Source organism: Dendrobates tinctorius, unplaced genomic scaffold (genome assembly GCF_039654945.1).
Source record: "Dendrobates tinctorius isolate UK_male_01 unplaced genomic scaffold, ASM3965494v1 ptg000010l, whole genome shotgun sequence".
Classification (NCBI taxonomy): domain Eukaryota; kingdom Metazoa; phylum Chordata; class Amphibia; order Anura; family Dendrobatidae; genus Dendrobates; species Dendrobates tinctorius.
In genome coordinates, this window is record NW_027361678.1 from 14,221,811 (window position 1) to 14,246,347 (window position 24,537).

A 24,537-nucleotide genomic window follows, 5' to 3' on the forward strand; every position below is an offset into this window, starting at 1 on the left:
ACCAACTAAGACTGGGGTCCCATTAACGAATGGCATACAATGCAAGAGCGAATGACCTGCGGCTCCAGCTCTGCTGTGATCGTGATCAGAATGTCACGCTCTGCTTCCTGATCCTCTCGCATGAGAGAATCACATTACAGGTGCGAAGGAGATGGAGGAAGTAATTTATCCATCTCCTCCATTGCCGTCTGCCGAATCGGCATGAAAAGTAATCTGCAGATGTGAGTTGCGTCATTGTTTAATATTGGGCCGAGTGCAATCTTATTTTTTATCGGATTGCACTCTTCCAATTACATCGCAAGTGTGAACGAATCAAAACTGTCACTATATCAGTGGTCATAACCATGGATACCTAAGGTTCTGCAATGCCTGCACATGAGGAAAGAGACATAGCGAATCAGAAAAACTATACTTCATTTCTAATTGGAGGTATTTGCTAGTATTATTATTACACTTGCTACATATTGGGATTAGGATATTGCAGATGGAAATATTCCTTTAAGTCTCTGTGTGAGGTTCGCATTATTGAGGATGTTAGTGTTCAATCAGTTGCAGAATGGAAAGCATGGTGTTAGATAGATGAGGAGGAGATGTAGTGTGGCGCAGCACTGTGGAGAGTTCGGTAGTTTGGTAGACAGATGAGGAGGCGATGTAGGTCAGGGCAGCATTTTGGAGAGGACGGGTAGTTCGGTAGACGGACGAGGAGGAGATGTAGGGCGGTGCAGCATTGTGGAGAGGATGGGTAGGGTGGTAGATAGATGAGGAAGAAATGTAGGACAGTGCAGCACTGTGGAGATGACAGGTTGTGTGGTAGGAAGATGAGAAGGAGATGTAGGGTGGTGCAGCACTGTGGAGAAGATAGGTAGGGTGGTAGATAGATGAGGAGATGTCAGGTGGTTGCACATTGTGGAGAAATGGGTAAGGTGGTAGTCCGATGAGATGTAAGGTGGTGCTGCACTGTGGAGAGGACGGGTAGGATGGTGGATAGATGAGATGTAGGGTGGTGCAGCACTTTGGAGAGGGCAGGTAGGATGGTGGATAGATGAGAAGATGTAGGGTGGTGCAGCACTTTGGAGAGGGCGGGAAGAATGGTAGATAGATGAGATGTAGGGTGGTGCAGCATTGAGGAGATATGGGTATGGTGGTAGACAGATGAGATGTAGGGCGGCACTGCACTGTGGAGAGGATGGGTAGGGTGGTAGATAGTTGAGGAGATATAGGGCGGTACTGCACTGTGGAGAGGACAAGTAGGGTGGTGTAGATAGTAGAGGAGATGTAGGGCTGTGCAGCACTGTGGAGTGGATGGGTAGGGTGGTATATAGATGAGGAGATGTAGGGTGGTGCAGCACTTTGGAGAGGGCGGGTAGAATGGTAGATAGATGAGGAGATGTAGGGTGGTGCAGCATTGAGAAGATATGGGTTTGGTGGTAGACAGATGAGATGTAGGGCGGTACTGCACTGTGGAGAGGACGGGTAGGATGGTAGATGAGGAGATGTAGGGCTGTACAGCACTATGGAGTGGACAGGTAGGGTTGTTCAGCAATGTGGAGAGTTCGATAGTTTGGTAGACAGATGAGGAGGCGATATAGGACAGTGCAGCACTGTAGAGGATGAGTAGGATGGTAGACAGGCGAAGACAAGATGTAGGGCGGTGCAGCATTGTGGAGAGGATGGGTAGGGTGGTAGATGAGGAAGAGCTGTAGGACAGTGCAGCACTGTGGAGAGGACAGGGAGTTGGTAGGTAAATGAGTAGATGTAGGGTGATGCAGCACTGTGAAGAGGACGGGTAGGGTGGTAGATGACAAGATGTTGAGTGGTGCAGCATTGTGGAGAGATGAGTAGTGTGGGAGACCGATGAGATGTAGATTGGTAGATAGATGAGGAGGAGAAGAAGGGAAGTGCAGGACTATGGAGTGGACGAGTAGGGTGGTGGATAGATGAGGAGATATAGGGTGGTGCAGCACTTTGGAGTGGGCGGGAAGGGTGGTGCAGCATTGGGGAAAGATGGATATGGTGGTAGATGAGATGTAGGGCGATGCTTCACTGTAGAGAGGATGGGTAGGGTGGTAGATAGAAGAGGAGGAGGTGTAGAGCTGTACAGCACTGTGGAGTGGACAGATAGGAGGATATGTAGGGTGGTGCAACATTGTGTAGAGATGGGTAGGGTGCTAGACAGATGAGATGTAGGGTGGTGCTGCACTGTGGAGCGGACTGCTATGGTGGTAGATACAGTGGGGAAAAAAAGTATTTAGTCAGCCACCAATTGTGCAAGTTCTCCCACTTAAAAAGATGAGAGGCTTGTAATTGACATCATAGGTAGACCACATAGTTGTGGTCTTCCTATTATGTCAATTACAGGCCTCTCTCATCTTTTTAAGTGGGAGAACATACACAATTGGTGGCTGACTAAATACTTTTTTCCTACTCTAGATGAGAAGATGTAGGGCTGTACAGCACTGTGGAGTGGACAGGTAGGGTGGTGCAACAATGTGGAGAATTCATTAGTTTGATAGACAGCTGAGGAGGCGATATAGGACAGTGCAGCACTTTGGAGAGGACTGGTAGGGTGGTAGATAGATGTGGAGGAAATTTAGGGTGGTGCAGCATTGTGGAGAGGATGGTAGTGGTAGATGAGGAAGAGATGTTGGACAGGGCAGCACTGTGGAGAAGACTGGTAGTTGGTAGGTAGATGAGGAGTAGATGTAGGGTGGTGCAGCACTGTGGAGAGGACGGGTAGGGTGGCAGATAGATGAGAAGATGTTGAGTGGTGCAGCATTGTGGAGAGATGGGTAGGTTGGTAGATCGATGAGATGTAGAGTGGTAGATAGATGAGGAGATGTAGGGTGGTGCATCACTGTGGAGAGGACGGGTAGGGTGGTAGATGAATGAGGAAATGTATGGTGGTGCAGCATTGTGGAGATGATTGGTACGGTGGTAGATGAGGAAGAGATGTTGGACAGGGCAGCACTGTGGAGAGGACAGGTAGTTGGTAGGTAGATGAGTAGATGTAGGAATGGTGCAGCACTGTGGAGAGGACAGGTAGAGTGGTAGATAGATGAGATGTTGAGTAGTGCAGCATTGTGGAGAGATGGGTAGGTTGGTAGATCGATGAGATGTAGAGTGGTAGATAGATGAGGAGGAGATGTAGGGTGGTGCATCACTGGAGAGGACGGGTAGGGTGGTAGATGCATGAGGAAATGTATGGTGGTGCAGCATAGTGGAGAGGATAGGTAAGGTGGTAGATAGATGAGGATATGTAGGGCTGTGCAGATCTGTGGGGTGGACAGGTAGGGTGGTGCAGCACTGTGGAGAGGACGGTAGTATGGTAGATGGATGAGGAGGTGATGTAGGACAGTGCAGCACTGTGGAGAGGGCGGGTAAGGTGATAGAGATGGGGATGTGCGGTGGTTCAGCACTTTGGAGAGGACGGATGTAGATAGACGAGGAGGAGACGTAGGGCGGTGCAGCATTGTGGAGATGATGGGTAGGGTGGTAGATAGATGAGGAGATCTAGGGCAGTGCAGCATTATGGAGAGGATGTTTAGTGTGGTAGATGGATGAGAAGGAGATATAGGGCGGTGCAGCACTGTGGAGAGGATGGGTAGGGTCGTGGACAGATGAGGAGATGTAGGGCGGTACCCCACTGTGTAAAAAATGAGTGGGATGATAGACAGATATGTAGGACAGTGCAGCACTGTGGAGGGGACTAGTAGGTGGTAGACAGAGATGAGATGTAGGGTGGTTCAGCACTCTGGAGATGATGGGTAGTAAGGTAGAGATGAGGAGATGTAGGGCAGTGCAGAAATATGAAGAGGATGGGTAGGTGGTAGACCAGTGGTCCCCAACCTTTCTGACCTAGATAGCTAATTTCAGCTCTGAGAGAGGGTCGTGAGCCACATCCAGTTCCCTTCCCCCTCACAGCAGTGGCAACCAGAGCCCCCATTATGGGTATAATGATAAAAAAAGCTTTTCCGCAGAAATCACCCCGAAGCAGTGTGATCCCCACAATACCCCCATTCAGTATCCTCCCATCCAGTTTCAGGCACCACCTCTCACAGGTAGTATCATCCTGTCTCCAGCATACCTTACTTAAATTAAATCGAAACCTTTAAGACCAGTATATGTGCATCCAGATCTGCTCTTCTGTGCAGGGCTACTCACAAAATTCAGCAGTTTGAGATGTGCTCTTCATACCTGTTTGCTAGACCTGGAGCAAATGTACTAATGAGCCACAATTCATGGAAGCACGAGCCACATGTGGCTCCCGAGCTACAGGTTGGGGACCCCTGTGGTAGACAGATACAAAGGAGGAGATGTAGGATGGTGCAGCACTGTGGAGAGAGCAGGTAGGTGGTAGGCAGATGAGGAGGAGATGTAGGGGGTGCAGAATTGTGGAGAGGGCAGGTAGGTGGTAGGCAGATGTAGGGGATGCAGAACTGCAGAGAGGACGGCTACAGACAAGGGAGGATCATAGAATCATAGAATATTAGAGTTGGAAGGGACATTGTGTCCAACCCGCTGCTCAATGCAGAATTCACTAAATCATCTCAGACATATGTCTGTCCAGCCTGTGTTTGAAGACTTAAGTTGAAGGAGAACTCGCCACCTCTCATGGCAGCCTGTTCCACTCACTGTCAAAAAGTTTAATATTTAATCTGTATCTTCCCCCTTTCAGTTTCATTCCATTGCTTCTCGTGTTTCCATGTGCAAATGAAAATGATGATCCCTCTACGCTGTGACATCCATTGTGGTAGTGGCCGGCGTGGCTCGGCTCCACTCCATTAAGGCGGTAGGGACCCACTACGAGGTTTGCCGTGACGTAGCAGTGAGCTTCATACAGTCTGATCAGAATGTTAAACTAAGAACCTCATGTTCAGTTATATAGATTAGATCATTGTATGATTTTTGGAGGTGCTGTCAACTCTTTTTCTCAGCATATGGTCTGTCCTTTTTTTTTTCTTTGGATTTGCACTCCTCCCATTTGGCACAGGTGACTTTAATTAGCAGAAGACTGCAAAGTAAGTGGTCTAGCCCATTTATGCTCTCACTGAAGAGCTTGATAGAGGTGAGTTTCATTGCTCCTTATATTTGGTGTGGTGCTGTGTGGCGGCCATTGTTGCTGTGGTTTTGTACTGGTGGGGCGGGGCGCAGTCTGGAGTCATGGGGACTCTGTCTTGCAGCATGGGTGCTGTGGGACACAGGGCCATTTGCGCTGCCACTGCATTGCTGCTGTGGCGGTGGTCGGCGCATGGCTACGCTCCGATGGGGACTCCTTTCATTTGGTGTTGGTGCTGTGTGGCTGCCATTGCTGCTGTAGTTTTGTGCTGGTGGGGTGACGTGGTCTGAAGACACCGGGCCGTCTGCCCTGCCTGTGCATTGCTGTGGTGGTGGTCGGCACATGGCTCCGCTCCATTAGGTCCGCTACAAGGTTTGCCATGATATGGCAGTGGGCTTCATACAGTCTGATCACAATGTTAAACTACATTTTGATACAGGAAAGATGTATATCTTTGTACCGTGTTAGCCAGTGGATAGAAAAATATTCAGGATTGAGAGTCCTCAGTAGTTGATACCTTTTAATGGCTAACTGAAAAGATGGTAATACATTGCAAGCTTTTGAGACTACTCAGGTCTCTTCATCAGGCTAGACTAATACAAAATCTGAAGTCACATATTTATGCACAATACAGCCTAGAAAAAATGCAATAGATAAGACAAGTGATGTGAAGCAGAACTATCAATATGGGAGAGGGAGAAACATAAATATAAACATTGGACCATTTCATAGATAAGGAGTCTGGATGTTTTATGGTCCTCTGATTGGGGTCTAGTTCTGTGTTGCCCCGCAAGGTTTTAAAAGGAAATTCCTTAATTGATGTAAAAAGACATAAATCCATGCGACACATTCATTCCAGCACTGAGAGTGTCAAAGTTCGTCATAACTTTGACACTCTCAGTGCTGGAATGAATGTGTCGCATGGATTTATGTCTTTTTACATCAATTAAGGAATTTCCTTTTAAAACCTTGCGGGGCAACACAGAACTAGACCCCAATCAGAGGACCATAAAACATCCAGACTCCTTATCTATGAACTGGTCCAATGTTTATATTTATGTTTCTCCCTCTCCCATATTGATAGTTCTGCTTCACGTCACTTGTCTTATCTATTGCATTTTTTCTAGGCTGTATTGTGCATAAATATGTGACTTCAGATTTTGTATTAGTCTAGCCTGATGAAGAGACCTGAGTAGTCTCGAAAGCTTGCAATGTATTACCATCTTTTCAATTAGCCATTAAAAGGTATCAACTACTGAGGACTCTCAATCCTGAATAATGTTAAACTAAGAACCTCATGTTCAGTTACATATTTTTTTTTCTAGCGGCATTAGATCATTGTATGATTTTTAGAGGTGCTATTCACTCTTTTTCTGAGCATGTCCATTCAGATATTTGTACACAGCTATTAAGTCTCCTCTTAGCCTTCTTATTTGCAAGCTAAACATTCCCAGATCCTTTAACCGTTCCTCCTAGGACATACTTTGCATTCTGCTCACCATCCTGGTAGCTCTTCTCTGAACTTGCTCCAGTTTTTCAATGTCTTTTTTAAAATGTGGTGTCCAGAACTGGACACAATATTCCAGATGAGGCCTGACCCAAGGAGGAGTAGAGGGGGATAAATGATTTCACGTGATCTAGACTCTATGCTTCTCTTAATACATCTTAGAACTGTGTTTACCTTTTTGCTGCTGCATCACACTGTTGCCTCATGTGCAGTCTGTGATCTATTAGTAGACCCAAGTCTTTTTCACATGTGCTATTTCTTAGTTCTATTTCTCCCATTCTATAGATGTAATTTTTGTTTTTCTTGCCCAGATGTAGAGTCTTGCATTTCTCCCTGTTAAATACCATTCTTTTAGTTGCTGCCCATTGTTAAAATTTATCTAGATCCTTTTGAATCCTGTTTCTGTCTTCTCTAGTGTTAGGGCCCCGTCACACATAGCGATCTCGCTAGCGAGATCGCTGCTGAGTCACAAGTTTTGTGACACAATAGCGATCTCACCAGCGAGATCGCTGTGTGTGACAGCGATCAGCGATCGGCCCCCCTGCCGGGATCGCTGTAGGAAACCGCTGGACATTTCTTTTGTCGCTGGTCTCCCGCTGGCCAGCACGCATCGCTGCGTGTGACAGGCGGGAGACCAGCGATCTGCTGGTAACGTACACATCGGGTATCCAAGGGACGTGCATCCCTTAGATACCCGATGTGTACGTTAGTAACCAGCGCGCTGATGCAGGGAGCTGGTATCTAACGTACACATCGGGTATCTAAGGGACGCACATCCCTTGGATACCCGATGTGTACGTTAGTTACCAGCTCTCTGCATCAGCGCGCCGGTAACTAGCGAACACAGCAATGCCGCGCGCTCGGCATCGCTGTGCTGATCGCTGCTGAAGCTGTCTGTGTGACAGCTCACCAGCGATCACATAGCGACTCACCAGCGATCCTGACACGTTGATATCGTTGTCGGGATCGCTGGTGAGTCGCTGTGTGTGACTCCAGCTTTAGCTATCCCTCCTAGCTTTGCATTGTCTGCAAATTTGATCAGTATATCTTCAGTTCCCTTATCTAGATAATTTATAAAAATGTTGAACAACCCTGATTAAAATGAGACTCAAAAACACACATGGGCCGTGCACACTGCAAACACATCTGTATGACAGTGTTCACACCACCAAAAGACTGAAGCACAGAAAAACACAGTAAGGCTATGTGCCCACGTAGCGTTTTAATCCGGACCCTGAAAACCGGACTCCTTCCTAGAAATCGCTCGTTTTTTTCCCGCACGATTTCACCGCGATTATGTTCGCGATTTTGCCGCGACTTTCGCATGCGATATTCAAGCACTTTCCAAGCGATTTGAAGCATAGCTTGGAAAGTGATTGACAGGTTGGTCACACTCGTCAAACATAGTGTTTGACAAGTGTGACCAGCTTTTTACTATTGAGGCCGCCTATGCGACATCAATAGTAAAAGATAGAATGTAAAAAATAATAAAAAAAAATAAAAAATTGGAGTATATTTACCTTCCGACGTCCCGCGCTGCATTCCCGGGCCTCAGCGTTCCCAGTAATGCCTTGCGAGACCTGTGATGACGTTGGTCTCGCGTTGCTATAGCGATCCCACGAGACCGCTAGAGTCACACGAGACTACGTCATCTCAGGACCTTGCCGCAAGGCATTACTGGGAACGCTGAGGCCCGGGAATGCAGCGCGGAACGTCGGAAGGTAAATATACCCCGATTTTTTTTTTATTTTTTATTCTTTTTTTTTACAGGGGTATGGTACCCAGGGCCTGGAGAACAGTCTCCTCTCCTCCACACCGTGGGTACCAACCACACATGAGACGCTTAACTTCGCGCATGGTGGGCATAGCCACATGCGGGAAGTAAGCGATTCTCATGCATTCCTATGGGTGTGGAATCGCGGCAATTCTTTGCGATTCTGCACAAAAGAATGAGCATGCTGCGATTTTTTTCCGCGATGCGATTTCGCCGCGGAAAAAAGCGCATTAGCACAGCATGTGCGGAATGCCATAGGAATGCATGGGGTGCGTTCTGTACAAGATTTTTAAACGTTTTGCAGCGTTTTTGCGCCTAAAATCGCGGCAAAAACGTTTAAAAATCGCATCGTGGGCACACAGCCTAAAACAAGCGTAAAAATACTCTGTTGTAAAAAAGTAACAGTAAACAGCAAGTGCTAGTAAAAATATGACGACAAAACGGTATTTAGTTGATACGTTTTTCACAAAAAACGTATACTGAGGTATACTAAGCCGCTCCACCAAACGTCAAGGTATACCCATCTTAGAGCAGTCCTAACTGATGTATTTACGAGAAAGCCTGATCATGTGAATAGTAAAATGATCCTACTCCCCAAACTCAGTTACTCCCTCCAACATAGTGCAGTACTGATCCCTAAATCTTTTTTCTCAGGCCTAAATTCATTAATCTCATCCTTTGTATGGGAGAAGACTATACCTAAACTCAAATTGTCTACCTTACATAGGTCTAAACAGTTGGGCGGGGCGACATTGCCGGATTTCTTTTTATATTACTTGGCTGGGCAAGTCAGAGCCCTGAGTAGATGTTTGCCTAACTCGGAGAGCCATCTGGCTCATGCTGCAGGGACTGATTGCTTGTTGGGGTTTTTAGAAGTAGACAAACCTAACGTCTCTCTTAAGGGGGTTTTACACATAGCGATATTGCTAGCAATATCGCTAAAGCATCACCGATTTGGTGACGCAGCAGCGATATTGCTAGCGATATCGCTATGTGTGATACTTACCTCCGACCGGCTCCCCCGCTGTCCATAGCTTATCGCGCAGCTCCATTTCTCGTCGGGCGCTTCCTGCTGGCGCCGACGAGCGACGCTTGGACGCGGACGGGAGAACGTCAGGATCGCCGTGTCTGAAAGGTAAGTATCATCCATCTCTCTCTCCTCCCCAGACAGCAGTTCCTTTAAATTTCCTCCTTCGCCGGATCCGTCAAAAAAACGGTCCAGTGTCACACGTTGATGTCCATACGCAGGTGGATCCGTTTTCCGCTATTTTGGTGGACTGCAACTGACAGAAAAAACTTGTGTGAAACAGGCCTTAGGCAACTTTCACACTAGCATTTTTTTGCGCTGCGTTTGGAGCGCACATGAAACGCATGTCAAAAGCGCATGCAAACACTGGTAAACGGTGCGTTATTTTGTAGCATTATTGTGCGCATAACAAAAAATCGCAGCGTTTTTATGCGTTTGTAAGCGTTTTTCATGCGTTTGCATTTTTTATGCGCAATAAACTGGAGAAAAAATCCTTGAAAAATTCTTGCAACACACTCCACCAATGGAACACCAGTGGGCGTGTCTATGGAAATTCTTTATATATACCCTGTTTACACCTGAATTCTTCACATTTGCTTGCATTTGACTTGAGAAACATGGATCTGCGCTGGAAGAACTTTTACTTTGACTTGGATCTGGACATGAGGATGGCTCAGGCTTATGCCGTTGCTTGCCATGAACAGAGGGAGAGAGAGAGGCAGCGAAGACGGCAGCGGCGGCGTATGTGGATACATCCCATTATGGAACTCCGGGAGAGCCGTGGAGCGTACCACACCCTCTACAGCGAGCTCCAGGCAAACCCGGAGAAATTTACGGACTATACCCGGATGACCCAAGAAACATTTCACTATTTGCTTGTTCGGGTAAAATAAGTCATCCGGAGACAGGGCACGCAGCTTTGGCGTGCGATTACTCCTGAGGAACGGCTCCTGGTCACATTAAGGTACGTAGTTTTGCTAAACCAATGCCTGCTGATTTTTCTTGGTTGTGACATGTACTCTTCCAAATCTGGCAGAATTACAGTTCTGCCATGTTGGTAACTACAAGCTGCGTTAATTTTTGGATGCCATGTATTGAAACAAAGGCTGCAGATTTATTTTTTTTTTTAATGTAACGTGTGTAAAAAAATTACATAAACACGAATATTAATTTTGTTGTTTTCTTTCTGTCACAGATTCCTGGCTACTGGAGAGACACTCTTCTCACTGCACTTCCAGTACCGGATTGGAATCTCCACGTTGTCTGGAATTGTAGCGGACACCTGCCGGGCTCTCTGGAACGTTCTTTGTCCCGAATTCATGCCCATGCCAACCGCAGAAAAGTGGTTGGACATCGTTGAAAGATTCTGGACTGTATGCAATTTCCCTAACTGTTTGGGAGCGGTGGATGGGAAACACATCAGGATTATCAAGCCCAAAAGAACAGGCTCCGAGTTCTTAACTACAAAAAGTACTTTTCTACTGTACTGATGGCCATTGCGGATGCAGACTGTAAGTTTATTGCAGTGGACATTGGGACATTTAGCCGTGGTAATAACTCCCAGGCTTTTAAGAACTCGGACATGGGCAGGAGGTTGTATGGCAACAACTTTAATTTCCCCATGCCACGGCCTCTTCCCAACACCGAAGGTCCGCCACAGCCATTTGTAATGGTTGGTGATGAAGCGTTCCAGATGTGCCAACACCTCCTCAAACCCTACTCCAGCCGGGACTTGGACCTACAAAAAAGAATTTTCAATTACAGGCTGACCAGGGCCAGGAGAACAGTAGAGTGTGCCTTCGGTATACTTGTATCTAGATGGTGCATTCTTGGCACAGCTATTAATCTGAAACTGGAAACAGTGGATGAGGTGGTCAAGGCCTGTGTTGTTCCACATAACTTTGTACTTTCTCGAGAGCACCCGAACTTTGATCTTGATGATGTTGATCCTAATCTATTGCCTGAATTTACACAGCACCCTCTCAGGTCATCTGTTGAAGATGGCCAAATGAGGGACCAATTTGCGGCCTACTTCAACTCAGATGTAGGACGGGTGGAATGGCAAGAGCAAATGGTTTAAAAAATTTGTCTTGCATGTTGTTTGTATGTTAATAAAAAAAAACGTTTTGATACCTGTACTGAGTGCATTCTCTGTTTTTACACTCCCAATACCATTACCAAGTAGCCATGTGTATCAGTGAATTTATGATGCTGTGTTTTGTGCATCATGAATTCACTAATACTCCTGAGTTGGTGACTATATAGATTATGTGGTTATTTTCAAGGTATATCTATAGTTCCTTGCATTTTTTAAATGAGAACAATAGATATACCTTGCACTCAACGCCATCCTCTATAGCAAGGGTTTTAAAACTTTTCTCCTAATGTCAACCAACATATCATGTTTAAATTTTTTTTTTGAAACTCCAATGTAATTACTAAAAACATGCTATGTTGGTTTGGTTTGAACACTGTAGTTAGGGAAACCAACTCTATTCAGTTTGCAATACACTAGATATCTCGATTACCGACGTTTCTTGTGTCAGTCTTGGAGATTGGTTTCGTTGACAAAACATATCTACATCTTCACCAACTCCACAAGGTTCAACAACAGATCATGTTGTAATGAAATCCATTGTTGCTTAAAAATTTTCAAACAGAGGATTCCATACAACATGATCTTTTGTTGGACCTTGAGGACTGGAGTTGGGGAACCCTGCTGGATGCACTCTGTGCAATATTCCTAGAATGTAGAGACTGTTCTGGAAAAGGAAAGTCATGTAGCTTTGGTTTGTTGACAACACATATCTCCAAGACTGACACAAGAAACAAGTGTCACACAAGAAACAGTAATGGAGATATATGTTTTTGCTAAAACCCTAAGTGTACGGCGCAGTGTGTGTAGTCGGCGATAGACACAGTAAACCACTATCAATTTTTTGAAAGCACAAGTGCACATTTATTTTGAAACCAAAAAGAAACAAGAAAAATTTTATTATGAAAGACGTTTGGGGGAAGATTGGGATAGTTTGGGTGTGTGGAGAGACGAGGAACGACTGGAGGTAGAGGAAGGGGTTCTAGGAGAAGGGGTGACAAAAGTACTCGGGGAAGGGAGCTCTGGAATGGACATTGAGGCAGGTTGAGACACATTAGAAGGAGACGGTGGATGGTCAAACAAAGTTTGGTTTTTTTTTCTTCTTTTTTGGCACAGGCATATCCTGCCCCGACCTACTTGCAGCCTGTGACCGCCTTTCTTTTGTAGACCACCTGGTGACTGTGGAGTGTGGCGTATGTATCAGCGAAAACAACAGTATCATCAGGAACAAGAGTGAAAACAGGATCAAGACAGCAGTTGAAAAATCAATCACAGTTCTCAACAAGGCATTGGTGCTTTTCATGCAAGAATATATCTTGCCAAAAAAACACCACCACCGTCAGGTCCAAAAAACAATGCAGCAGTTGAAGACACAAATCAATCACAGTTTTCAACAAGGCATTGGTGCTTTTCATGCAAGAATATCTCTTGCCAAAAAAACACCAGCACCATCGGGTCCACAAAACAATGAAGCAGTTGAAGACACAAATCAATCACAGTTTTCAACAAGGCATTGGTGCTTTTCATGCAAGAATATATCTTGCCAAAAAAACACCACCACCGTCAGGTCCAAAAAACAATGCAGCGGTTCAAGACACATATCAATCACAGTTTTCCACCAGGCATTGGTGTGTTTAATGCAAGAATATATCTTGGAAAAAACACATCAGCACCATCCGGTCCAAAAATAAATGCTGTATCACAGAGCATCTTTATACTTACTGAACGCCCTTTTTGAAGCTGCAGAGGCGCTGTCCCAGCCATCCATCATCATTGCGGCCACCTCATTCCAGAGCTGCCGGGTCACCACTGTGTCTTTGTACTGCTGGTCACGGCTGTCCCACAACGGGATGCGCTCCTCAACGAGGTGGATGAGGTGCTCATTGTTGATGTAGACTTCGTCATCCCGCTGTGGATGCTAGAAAAAAATATATAGAATGTTTAGAAGTATGGAAAAGATACAAAAAGAAACAGAAAAGAAGCAAAAGAAAGAAAGACAGAAAAAAATATATATATACTCACATTGCGTCGCCTCGCCACGACTTGACTACGCTGCTCCCGCTCAGAATCCTCAGACTGCTCCCGCTCAGACTGCTCCCGCACTCCATCTTCACTGCCCATGTCAGATGTCTGTAAAGAAAGAAAAAATTAAAACACATTTCTAGAGGAAGCTATACTTACCAAAAGGCAGCAAGATTCTCACCTCACGATCAGCTTGGGCCAGTTCTTGCCGAGATGGCGAATACACCGATCTGGAAAAATACATTAGTACATAATAAATTTTACAGGACACACAGACATTATTTTTAAGAATACTCACATTTTGGCTCCTGAAACTTGAATCCACAGGTAGAAGGCTCTTGTAGAATGCTTGTCTGGTCTCTGCAAGGCTGTATGTAGAGTAATTGTCTGACCCTGAAGACACCTTCTTTTATGTACAGTCCTCAAAAACAATGTTGCTTGTTTAGGGGGAGTTCTAGACAAGTGTCTAGACATTGTTTACTCAAATCGCGTGCGCGCACAAGGCCAAGCGCTCGTCAGTGACCACATAGACTGTAATGCTATTTTTGTGCGCACACCGAGCGCACACGCGATTTTTTTAACGATGCTGCCGGAAAAAAAAATGCAGCATGTAGCGTACGGCACGTCTGGGCGCACACCTGTAAAATGCGCAGTGCACGCTGAACGCCGAAGAGCGCGTACATTGGCAAGAGCCTGCGATCACCATGTTAAAGATAGGGGGACATTGCGCGTGCGCACGATGCGTTGCGCGATCGTACACTAGTGTGAAACCAGCCTTAAACGAGTAGTTCGCTTTGACGTTATAGCTGAAATGCCATTATGGTAAATAATTCCTATTTCCAGGTGCTAAAAAAGCACTCGTCCACTCAATTCTGGATCTCATATAATGTTTCCTCAATTAATGAATAATATGATCCTAATGTCCTTTGAGCAAATGAAAATTAAACACGGTGTCTCGAGGTCCCAATTTTTTCGATACCTACAGCTTAGGGTGGTTTCACATTTGCGTTTAAGGCCGCAGCGTCGGCCTGCGCACGGCCGCCGCTAAGCCCCGCCCCTGCCGTGCCTCCGCCAGTATCTCCGCCTACAGACGCATGACGCTGCATGCGTCCTGCGTCCCCTATCTTTAGCACTGGGGACGCAGGCCGTGCGCAGGTATGTGTTTGGCGGCGCATGCGTCCTTTTGACGCTGGGCCGAGCGCACCAAATTGCAACCAAGTTGCAAACGCATGCCTGCGCACGGTCTGCGTCCCCAGTGCTAAAGATAGGGGATGTAGGACGCATGCAGCGTCATGCGTCCGTAGGCGGAGCTACTGCTGGAGGCACGGCAGGGGGCGGGGCTTAGCGGCGGCCGTGCGCAGGCCGACGCTGCGGCCTTAAACGCAAATGTGAAACCACCCTTAGATCAGCAATTCAATCACACTTGCGTAACAGAAATATGACCCAAGCAATATCGTCCTTTCCTTTGATAGGAATTCTGAAATCACAAGGCCCCCAAGGGTCTTATTTCTACCTTATATACTTATATGTTGTCTGCGGGCTCTGACTCTGCTTTATAGTCAAAGGGAGAGGTGGAAGTCTCTAATTCCAGATATCCAAAATGAAGATTGGGAGGAGATGCTTGGTTCTCCAACCGGGGTGTCTCCATCAGCCAATAATAAAAGGAATCAAATGTATATAGTGCACCAGTCATATCTGACCCCACAACGGCTATTTAGGATGGGGTAGTCACAATCCTCAGAATGTTTAAGATGTCATACAATGCATGCGGATTTTATACATATGGTGTGGGGATGCCCAACTATTCCATCTTTTTGGAGCGAGTTGAAACCTCCCTCATGGGTACTCCTATTCCTCTCACTCCATTGGTATGTCTGTTTTGGTGTGCTGGAGGAAGCGATATGGGGACCCACGTCAAAATTTTTTTTTAGCCAGGAAAATATTGGCCTTACACTGGATGGTTAATCAACATCCTTCTCTTAGAGCTTGGATTGAACTAGTAAATTCAATTATACCTTACGAGCGGACACTGTACAATAGGGGTTGCTTGGGGAAGTTTAAAGGGGTTGTCCGGGCTTTTCACATAATCTCAGTACATATCTGGGCTGCAGAATTATGACAATAAGTAATTTACTTTCTGTCACTAGTTTGCACGGTTTTCTAGATATTCTGAACAGAACATCCAAGGGGGGGTGATATGGCATTGAAATGAGAACTAGTCGTAACCTCCTACTCTACTCCAAACATGCCCTCTGTAGCAACAACTCCACCCTACACAGCGCTACAGGCCCTCCCCGTCCACATGAAGAAGCCCTCATCACACAGTAACAAATCATCCACCTCTAGCAGCCTCAGTGCAGAGAGCAGAGAGCTGCTCCTCCCCCAGACACACGCTGAACAGTTATCTATGGAAAGGGAAAGTAGTGAGGAGGGAAAATCGTCCTGTATTCTGGGCCACTCCATGATTACAATACATAACTCATTATCAGTAATTCCTTCCCTCACTGTCACAGGCTGCTGGCAGCAGTGAGAACAGACTGTGTGATGGCCAGTGATGGCCACTGCACCAAATCTGCTGCTGTGTGAAGACATCAGTGACACAGAGCTGTCTCATTCACACAGCAGAGGCTTTGTCACACAACAGATTACATCAGTGACTGCCATCCCCTGTGCAGATTAGAAGCTGCAGACCCCCATCACTGGCCATCACAGTCTGTTCTCACTGCTGCCAGCAGCCTGGGACAGTGAGGGAAGGAATTACTGATAATGAGTTATGTATTTTAATCATGGAGTGGCCCAGAATACAGGACGATTTTCACTCCTCACTACTTTCACTTTCCATAGAACACTGTTCAGCGTGTGTCTGGGGGAGGAGCAGCTCTCTGCACTGAGGCTGCTGGAGGGGAAGAATTCGTTACTGTGTGATGAGGGCTGCTTCATGTGGACGGGGAGGGCCTGTAGCTATGGAGGGTGGGGTTGTTGCTATAGAGGGCATGTTTGGAGTAGAGTAGGAGGTTACAACTAGTTCTCATTTCAATGCCATAACACCCCCCCCGGACGTTCTGTTCAGAATATCTAGAAAAACATGCAAACTAGTGACAGAAAGTAAATTACTTATTGTCATAATTCTGCAGCCCAGATATGTACCGAGATTATGTGAAAAGCCCGGACAACCCCTTTAATAAAATTTGGGATGTATGGAATACATCTCACCTTACTATAACAATGCGTAGATAGTGGTCTATTATTAGCATAATAGCTGTAGTGAAAAATATATTGACTTATACTTTATAGCAGGGGTCCCCAACCGCCGGTCCGCGGCCCAGCACCGGGCCGCTGCAGTGCCCTTGCCGGTCCGCGGACACAAGGGGAGCCAGGGGCGGTCAGTGGCGTAGCGGGGGCTGGGGCGGCGCGCAGCAGTTCTTAGCGGCGGGCAGGGAGCGATCCAAGCAGCTCCGCTGCCTGCAAGAGGGAATAGCAGGAGCGGAGCTGCAAGGACCCGTCCACTGCGTCCAGCTTCCTGCCCGCCGCCCGCGCTTCCTGTCTCTGACTGACAGAGAGGAGCGCGGCCGCTGCTGTGTCAGAGCGAGGAAGCGCGGGCGATGCTGCGGACAGGTGAGAGGAGAGAGGTGGTGTGTGTGTGTGTATGTATAATGTGTGTGTGTATGTATGTCTGTCTGTGTGTCTGTGTGTGTACGTGTGTGTGTGTGTGTTGGTCTGTGTTTGTGTAGCCTGGCCCTGGAGGAGATGGGGACATGAGGAAAAGGCCATGAGGGGAGTGATGGAGAGACGGCAGTGATGGGGTGAAGGCAATGATGGGGAGAGGGGAGTGATGGGGTGAAGGCAATGATGGGGTGAAGGGAGTGATGGGGTGAAGGCAATGATGGAGAGATGGCAGTGATGGGGAGAGGGGAGTGATGGGGTGAAGGCAATGATGGGGAGACAGCAGTGATGGGGTGAAGGCAATGATGGGGAGACAGCAGTGATGGGGAGAGGGGAGTGATGGGGTGAAGGCAATGATGGAGATGGCAGTGATGGGGTGAAGGCAATGAAGGAGAGATGGCAGTGATGGGGTGAAGGCAATGATGGGGAGAAGGGAGTGATGGGGTGAAGGCAATGATGGGGAGAGGGGAGTGATGGGGTGAAGGCAATGATGGGGAGACAGCAGTGATGGGGTGAAGGCAATGATGGAGAGAAGGCAGTGATGGGGTGAAGGCAGTGATGGAGAGAAGGCAGTGATGGGGTGAAGGCAATGATGGGGAGACAGCAGTGATGGGGTGAAGGCAATGATGGGGAGAAGGGAGTGATGGGGTGAAGGCAATGATGGGGTGAAGGCAATGATGGGGAGACAGCAGTGATGGGGAGAAGGCAATGATGGGGAGACAGCAGTGATGGGGTGAAGGCAATGATGGGGAGAAGGGAGTGATGGGGTGAAGGCAATGATGGAGAGATGGCAGTGATGGGGTGAAGGCAATGAAGGGGAGAAGGGAGTGATGGGGTGAAGGCAATGATGGGGAGACAGCAGTGATGGGGTGAAGGCAATGATGGGGAGAAGGGAGTGATGGGGTGAAGGCAATGATGGGGTGAAGGCAATGATGGGGAGACAGCAGTGATGGGGAGAAGGCAATGATGGGGAGACAGCAGTGATGGGGTGAAGGCAATGATGGGGAGAAGGGAGTGATGGGGTGAAGGCAATGATGGAGAGATGGCAGTGATGGGGTGAAGGCAATGATGGGGAGAAGGGAGTGATGGGGTGAAGGCAATGATGGGGAGAAGGGAGTGATGGGGTGAAGGCAATGATGGGGAGAGGGGAGTGATGGGGTGAAGGCAATGATGGGGAGACAGCAGTGATGGGGTGAAGGCAGTGATGGAGAGAAGGCAGTGATGGGGTGAAGGCAATGATGGGGAGAGGGGAGTGATGGGGTGAAGGCAATGATGGGGTGAAGGCAATGATGGGGAGACAGCAGTGATGGGGAGAAGGCAATGATGGGGAGACAGCAGTGATGGGGTGAAGGCAATGATGGGGAGAAGGGAGTGATGGGGTGAAGGCAATGATGGGGAGAAGGGAGTGATGGGGTTAAGGCAATGATGTTGAGAGGGGAGTGATGGGGTGAAGGCAATGATGGGGAGACAGCAGTGATGGGGTGAAGGCAGTGATGGAGAGAAGGCAGTGATGGGGTGAAGGCAATGATGGGGAGAGGGGAGTGATGGGGTGAAGGCAATGATGGGGAGACAGCAGTGATGGGGTGAAGGCAATGATGGGGAGAAGGGAGTGATGGGGTGAAGGCAATGATGGGGAGACAGCAGTGATGGGGTGAAGGCAATGATGGGGAGAAGGGAGTGATGGGGTGAAGGCAATGATGGGGAGAAGGGAGTGATGGGGTGAAGGCAATGATGGGGAGAAGGGGGTGATGGAGCACTTATTCAAAACCTATGGTGAGTTGAGTCACATTATAAATGTTATTTAATTATAAGTATGCACTGCTACACTACAACCGTGTCCATAGCCCCGCCCCCTTATGACCAAAGCCCCGCTCCTGCCACACCTCCATCCCCGCCCTGCCGGGCCATGGAAGAATGGTCTTGCTTGAAACCGGTCCCTGGTGCAAAAAAGGTTGGGGACCACTGCTTTATAGGTTTATAATGTCATCAGTGCTATGGAGGGTGTTTTGGCAGCAGGGTAGGAGTAATAGTTTTTTTGTATATGCAAGATATGTTGGTTGTAATGTATCATTCTGGGTTATGCATAGCCAAACATTTGTATAGATGAATAACGGGTTCTTGTAAATACTAGATTATCTCACAAGAGAGTGAGGACCTGTGAAATTGAGATCTGTACAAATAACTCAATATGCAAACTTGTTGGTTTTCTTCCTTTACAGATATTATGATAATCATGTATACATTGCATTGGTTATTTACAAAATGTGTACATCTGTTTGTTGTTGTTTATAATAAACGAATTAAAAAAAAATGTTGAACAACACTGGTGCCAGGACAGAGCCTTGTAGTACCCCACTTGAAACACTCTTCCAATTGCATGTGCAACCATTGTGTATGGGGTGCAGGGCTGTTCAACCAGGAGGTGTAGTGGGTGCAGTACTGTGGAGAGCACAGTAGGGTGGTAGACAGATGAGGAAGAGATGTAAGGAGTGCCGAACTGTGGAGAGCTTTATGGGTGAGAGTGATAAGTTTATAATGTATTATTAAGGATTTGCATCAATTCCTGTAGACAACATGCCGACAACTGTGAACATTTGGTTTTCTTTTTATTATGAAGCAAACAACGAATAGGACTAAATAACTGAAAACTTCAGTGTGCATAACTATTCACCCCCCATAAATTTAGTACTTTATAGAGCCTCCTTTTGCTCTAATTACCGCTACAAGCCGCTTTGGATAAATTTCTATGAGCTTTCTACATTTTGCCACTGGGATTTTTGACCATTACTCAAGGCAAAACTGCTCAAGCTCTTCAAGTTAGATGGTTTCCTCTGGTGAACAGCAATCTTCAAGTCTAATCACAGATTCTCCATTGGATTAAGGTTTGGGCTTTGACTCGGCCACTCCAGAACATTTACATATTTCCCATTAAACCACTTGAGTGTTGCTTTAGCAGTATGCTTTGTGTCATTGTCTTATTGGAATGTGAACATCCGTCCCAGTCTCAAATCCCTGACAGACTGAAACAGGTTTTGAACAAGAATATCCCTGTATTTGGCACCATCCATCTTCCCTCTCGACTTGACCATTTTCCCTGTCCCTGCTGCCGAAAAACATCCCTACAGCATGATGCTGCCACCACGTTTCACTGTGGGATGGTGTTCTTGGGGTGATGCGCTGTCTTAGTTTCCTGCCAGTCATCGTTTTTACCTTGATGGCAAATAAGTTCAATTTTGGCCTCAACTGAATACAGCACCTTCCTCCTTACATTTTGGGAGTCTCCCACGTCTTTTGGCAAACTAAAAAAAAAATCAATACAATTTGTGGGTAAGCTAAGGCTTTTTTTTCTGTCCTTTCTTTCATGAAGGCCACCTCTATGGAGTGTACGGCGTATCGTGATCTTTTGGACAGATTCTCCAGTCTATGCTTGGGAACTTTGCCGCTCCTTCAGGGCTACCTTTGGTCTCTGTGTTGCCACTTTGATTAATGCCCCCCTTGCAAATGCTGAGAGTTTTGGTGTGTGCCCTCTTTGTAGGTTTGTTGTGGTACCATGTTCTTTCCATTAGATGTTAATGTATTTGATGGTGCTCCAGAGGACCATCAGAGAATGGGAGATTTTTTGTATAACCCAACCCTGACTTGTACTTCTCAAGAACTTTGTCCCTGGCTTGTTTAGCGAGCACCTTGATGGTTCATGGTGTTGTTTGGAGATCTCCTTGGCCTTCTTGGTGTTGTTTGGAGGTTTCCTTGGCCTTCTTGTTCTTGTTTGGAGATCTCCTTAGCCTTCATGGTGTTGTTTGGAGATCTCCTTGGCCTTCATGTTGTTGTTTGGAGGTCTCCTTGGCCTTCATGGTGGTGTTTGGAGATCTCATTGGCCTTCATGGTGTTGTTTGGAGGTTTCCTTGACCTTCTTGTTGTTGTTTGGAGATCTCCTTGGCCTTCATGGTGGTGTTTGGAGATCTCCTAGATCTTCATGTTGGTGCTTAGTTAGTGATGCCTCTTGTTGTTCGTGTTGCACCTTCTGTGGCCTTTCAGAGAGAGTAGTGTATATACTGACTGACATGTGACACTTAGATTGCACACTGGGGGACATCCTTTGACTAAAAATGGGACTTATGAAGGGAAGTGCTTGCACCAGAAATTATTAGGGGCTTCATTTCAAAAAGGGTGAATACATATGCACATGACAATTTTTAGTTATTTGATCCCATAATTTTAATTCATGCCTATATTTTCTCATTTTCTCTATGTTCACTAACATAGACTATTTAGTGCTGATGTATCACACACAAATCGGATTACAAAAGAATTTAAACACTGGTTGTAATGTAACAAAATATGTAAAAAGCCAAAGGGGTGAATACTTTCTCAAGCCACTGTAGTTGCTGGACAGAAATATGACCATGTTTTCCGCATTTAAGGTTGCTATATAGCCTATTCACCACTGCTGGTTTCCATGCAATAGTGCCCCGGGTGCGGGGGATTCACTGGTCCTATATTAGGATCGTCTTCCCTGATGTAGACCTGGTGTATACAACTCTGCGCTTTGATACAGCGATGTGTGATGCACCGGACCACCTTTCCTATATTTCAGGTAGTGTGGCTGATCATGGGGCACTGGTGTTACAGCCTGGGTGTGATGCAGGTTCAATGGGGTTGGTGTTATATACCGGTATGATGGGGCTGAACGAGAAACCTGAATGCCATGAATAAGAGGTGGTCGATGCCCCTCTCCATGTAGTGTATGCTCAGTGTGTGGTGCTACCCTAGGTCATGACGACAGTGCGGCAATGCAGCAGTCGGCTGTTCTCACACTGGTGTCATCACTGTGCCAATGCCCGCGTGCCATCTCCAGCTGGGTCACTAAAATGCTCTGTGTGTTGTGTACTAATCTGTGCCTGACGAGCATTGTTTGTCCCCTCTCTATAGACCGTCCAGCAGACCCCTCTTTCCTGGAAAGTGAAAGAATGGATTAATTTCTTTGGCATCTCACCTGGCAAGCTCCAGCCAAATCCATGTAGAGGCGAGGTGTGCACCCATCAGGTCAGTGACGGTGGAGGCCTAGATCACACAGTGGGGGAGGACCGAGCCGTTACTAGAACTGTTATTATTGTCTTTCCGTCAAGTTCTAAAATGCTGCCTCACCTGTCCTCAGGCCATGACTTGATGACTGGTACTGCAAACAATTCCCAGCAATCTAACTGAAGCTGAGATGCAGTAGGAGAGACAGCCTGTAGACAGGACTGCCAGGTTTTTATTCCTGGACTATTCCTTTAAGAATGTCCACCCTGCTGTGAATTTCAGTGCGGATTTGAGGTGGGATTTGTGTCACTTTCTGAATGTTTCATGCTAGGTACAGCGTCCATTGAATTATTGTGACTTTAATATATGCATAAAAATGTACAAAAAAGAAACCTGCCATATGAAACAGGGATCACCATAAGGCTATGTGCACACGTTGCAGAATTGCCGCGGGAATTCCTGAATTCCATTCCGCGGGAAATATGTGAGAAAACCGCATTTTAATTTCCGCCTAATTCCCGCGGAAAAACTAGCGATTTGCAAGCGTAATTAGCTTGCAGAATGCTAGCGTTTTCCAAGTGATCTGTAGCATCGCTTGGCAAACTGATTGACAGGTTGGTCACACTCGTCAAACATAGTGTTTGACGAGTGTGACCAACTTTTTACTATTGAGGCCGCCTATGCAGCATCAGTAGTAAAAAGATCTAATGTTAAAAATAATTAAAAAAATAAAAAATCGTGTTTTTCTTACCTTCCGGCGTCCCGTGCAGTGTTCCCGATCATCGCAATGCTCCCGGCAGGTCCCGTTCCCAGTGATGCATTGCGGCAATGAGCTTTGATGACGTCACGGTCTTGCAAGACCGCTACGGTATCGCGAGACCGTGACGTCATCAAAGGTCATTATCGCAATGCATCACTGGGAACGGGACCTGCTGGGAGCATCGGTGAGGCCTGGGAACCCTGCGCGGGACATCGGAAGGTGACAATATGACGATTTTTTATTTTAATTCTATTTTTTACAGGGATATGGTACCCAGAGCCCGGAGGACAGTCTCCTCTCCTCCACCCCCTGGGTACCATTCGCAAATGTTCTGCTTACTTTTCGCATGGTGGTAAGCAGAACAATGCATTCCTATGTGAGCGGAATCGCCGTGATTCCGCAAAATTAATGAGCATGCTGCGTATTTTTCCGCAATGCGCATTAGCACAGCGTTGCGGAATCCCATGGGATGCTTTTTTTTTTTTGCATTCTCGTGGCAAAATCGCGCATTTAAAAACGCCGCGAAAACGCAAAAAAATGCTACGTGTGAACACAGCCTAAAAGTATCACAGTTTTTTGTAACACAAGTTAGCCACAAACAATTTTAAAGTCATGAAATGACAAGTGTATATCAACTCACAAGAGAGCTGTATGAACCAAAGCTAATGATCCAACAAGTATATGCAAGGAAAGTATATAAATACAACGTAAATGCTGTAATAATACCAAAGACCTAATCAAAACCAACACAAGGGCATATATGATAAGCAACATGTCGACTAAAATGTGATACGTTTATGGTGATCCGTTTCATATGGCATGTTTCTTTTCTGTACATTTTTATGAGCCTTCTGTTTGACATGCAGCAGGTGGATCCCATTAGATGGTGCCCTCTATAGCTTGTTTATCAGACTTTAGTATCATTGTTCATGGCACGAATTGATGAGATAAAGTCTCCATCTCTTGGCTGCTCCTGCACTGCAGATTTTCTTCCCCAGGATCCGCAGCATGTCTGCCTGGTGTGGACGCCATAAGGAGGCCATGAACCTATAAATCCTGTAGGAAGTGAAGTGAAAAAGTACATTCTGCTCATCCACCACAGGGGGGAGCCAGCGACACATTGAGGATCGGGTAGACATTGTAGTTTCCATCTAATGTCACCTGCGTCATTGAACAGATCTGGGCAGAGACGCCTCCGGACTGCACTACCTAACATGCGGCAATAGGAGAGAGCCAGCGGCTAGTGTCCTGGGCTGAGATGATCTCCTCAGGTTCTTGTGTCTCAGAGCAGAATCATCCCATCTAGAATGATCTGTCCCTCAGTATGAAGTTATATATTAGGGGAAGGACTGTGGGAATGAATCGGACACCTGCAGAAGCCAGAAGTCTGTCTGCGGATTAGCATGGAAATAAGCGATTCATGCCGAGATAATGCTGCCAGCTTCCACGTTTTTGTACTTTACCTAGGATCTACTGACCAGTCCTGCGTTTAATTTGCAAAAATGTCTACATTTGTATTTTTTTTTCAGAAAAGATGGGGTGCAGAGCGTACATTAATCAGAAAAAAATGAACTTTTTTGAATTTACCAAATGGATGCAATAAAACAAAGT

At 46.5% G+C, this 24,537-nt stretch overlaps 1 long non-coding RNA gene across 1 annotated transcript; it reads left to right on the top strand.

Moving 5' to 3' along the window:
- Positions 1-346: 346 nt before the first annotated feature.
- LOC141097921 (uncharacterized) lies at positions 347-24,537 on the top strand. Its single transcript, XR_012234093.1, has 3 exons — positions 347-429; positions 22,074-22,187; positions 24,456-24,537. It is a non-coding gene; the product is annotated as an uncharacterized lncRNA (long non-coding RNA).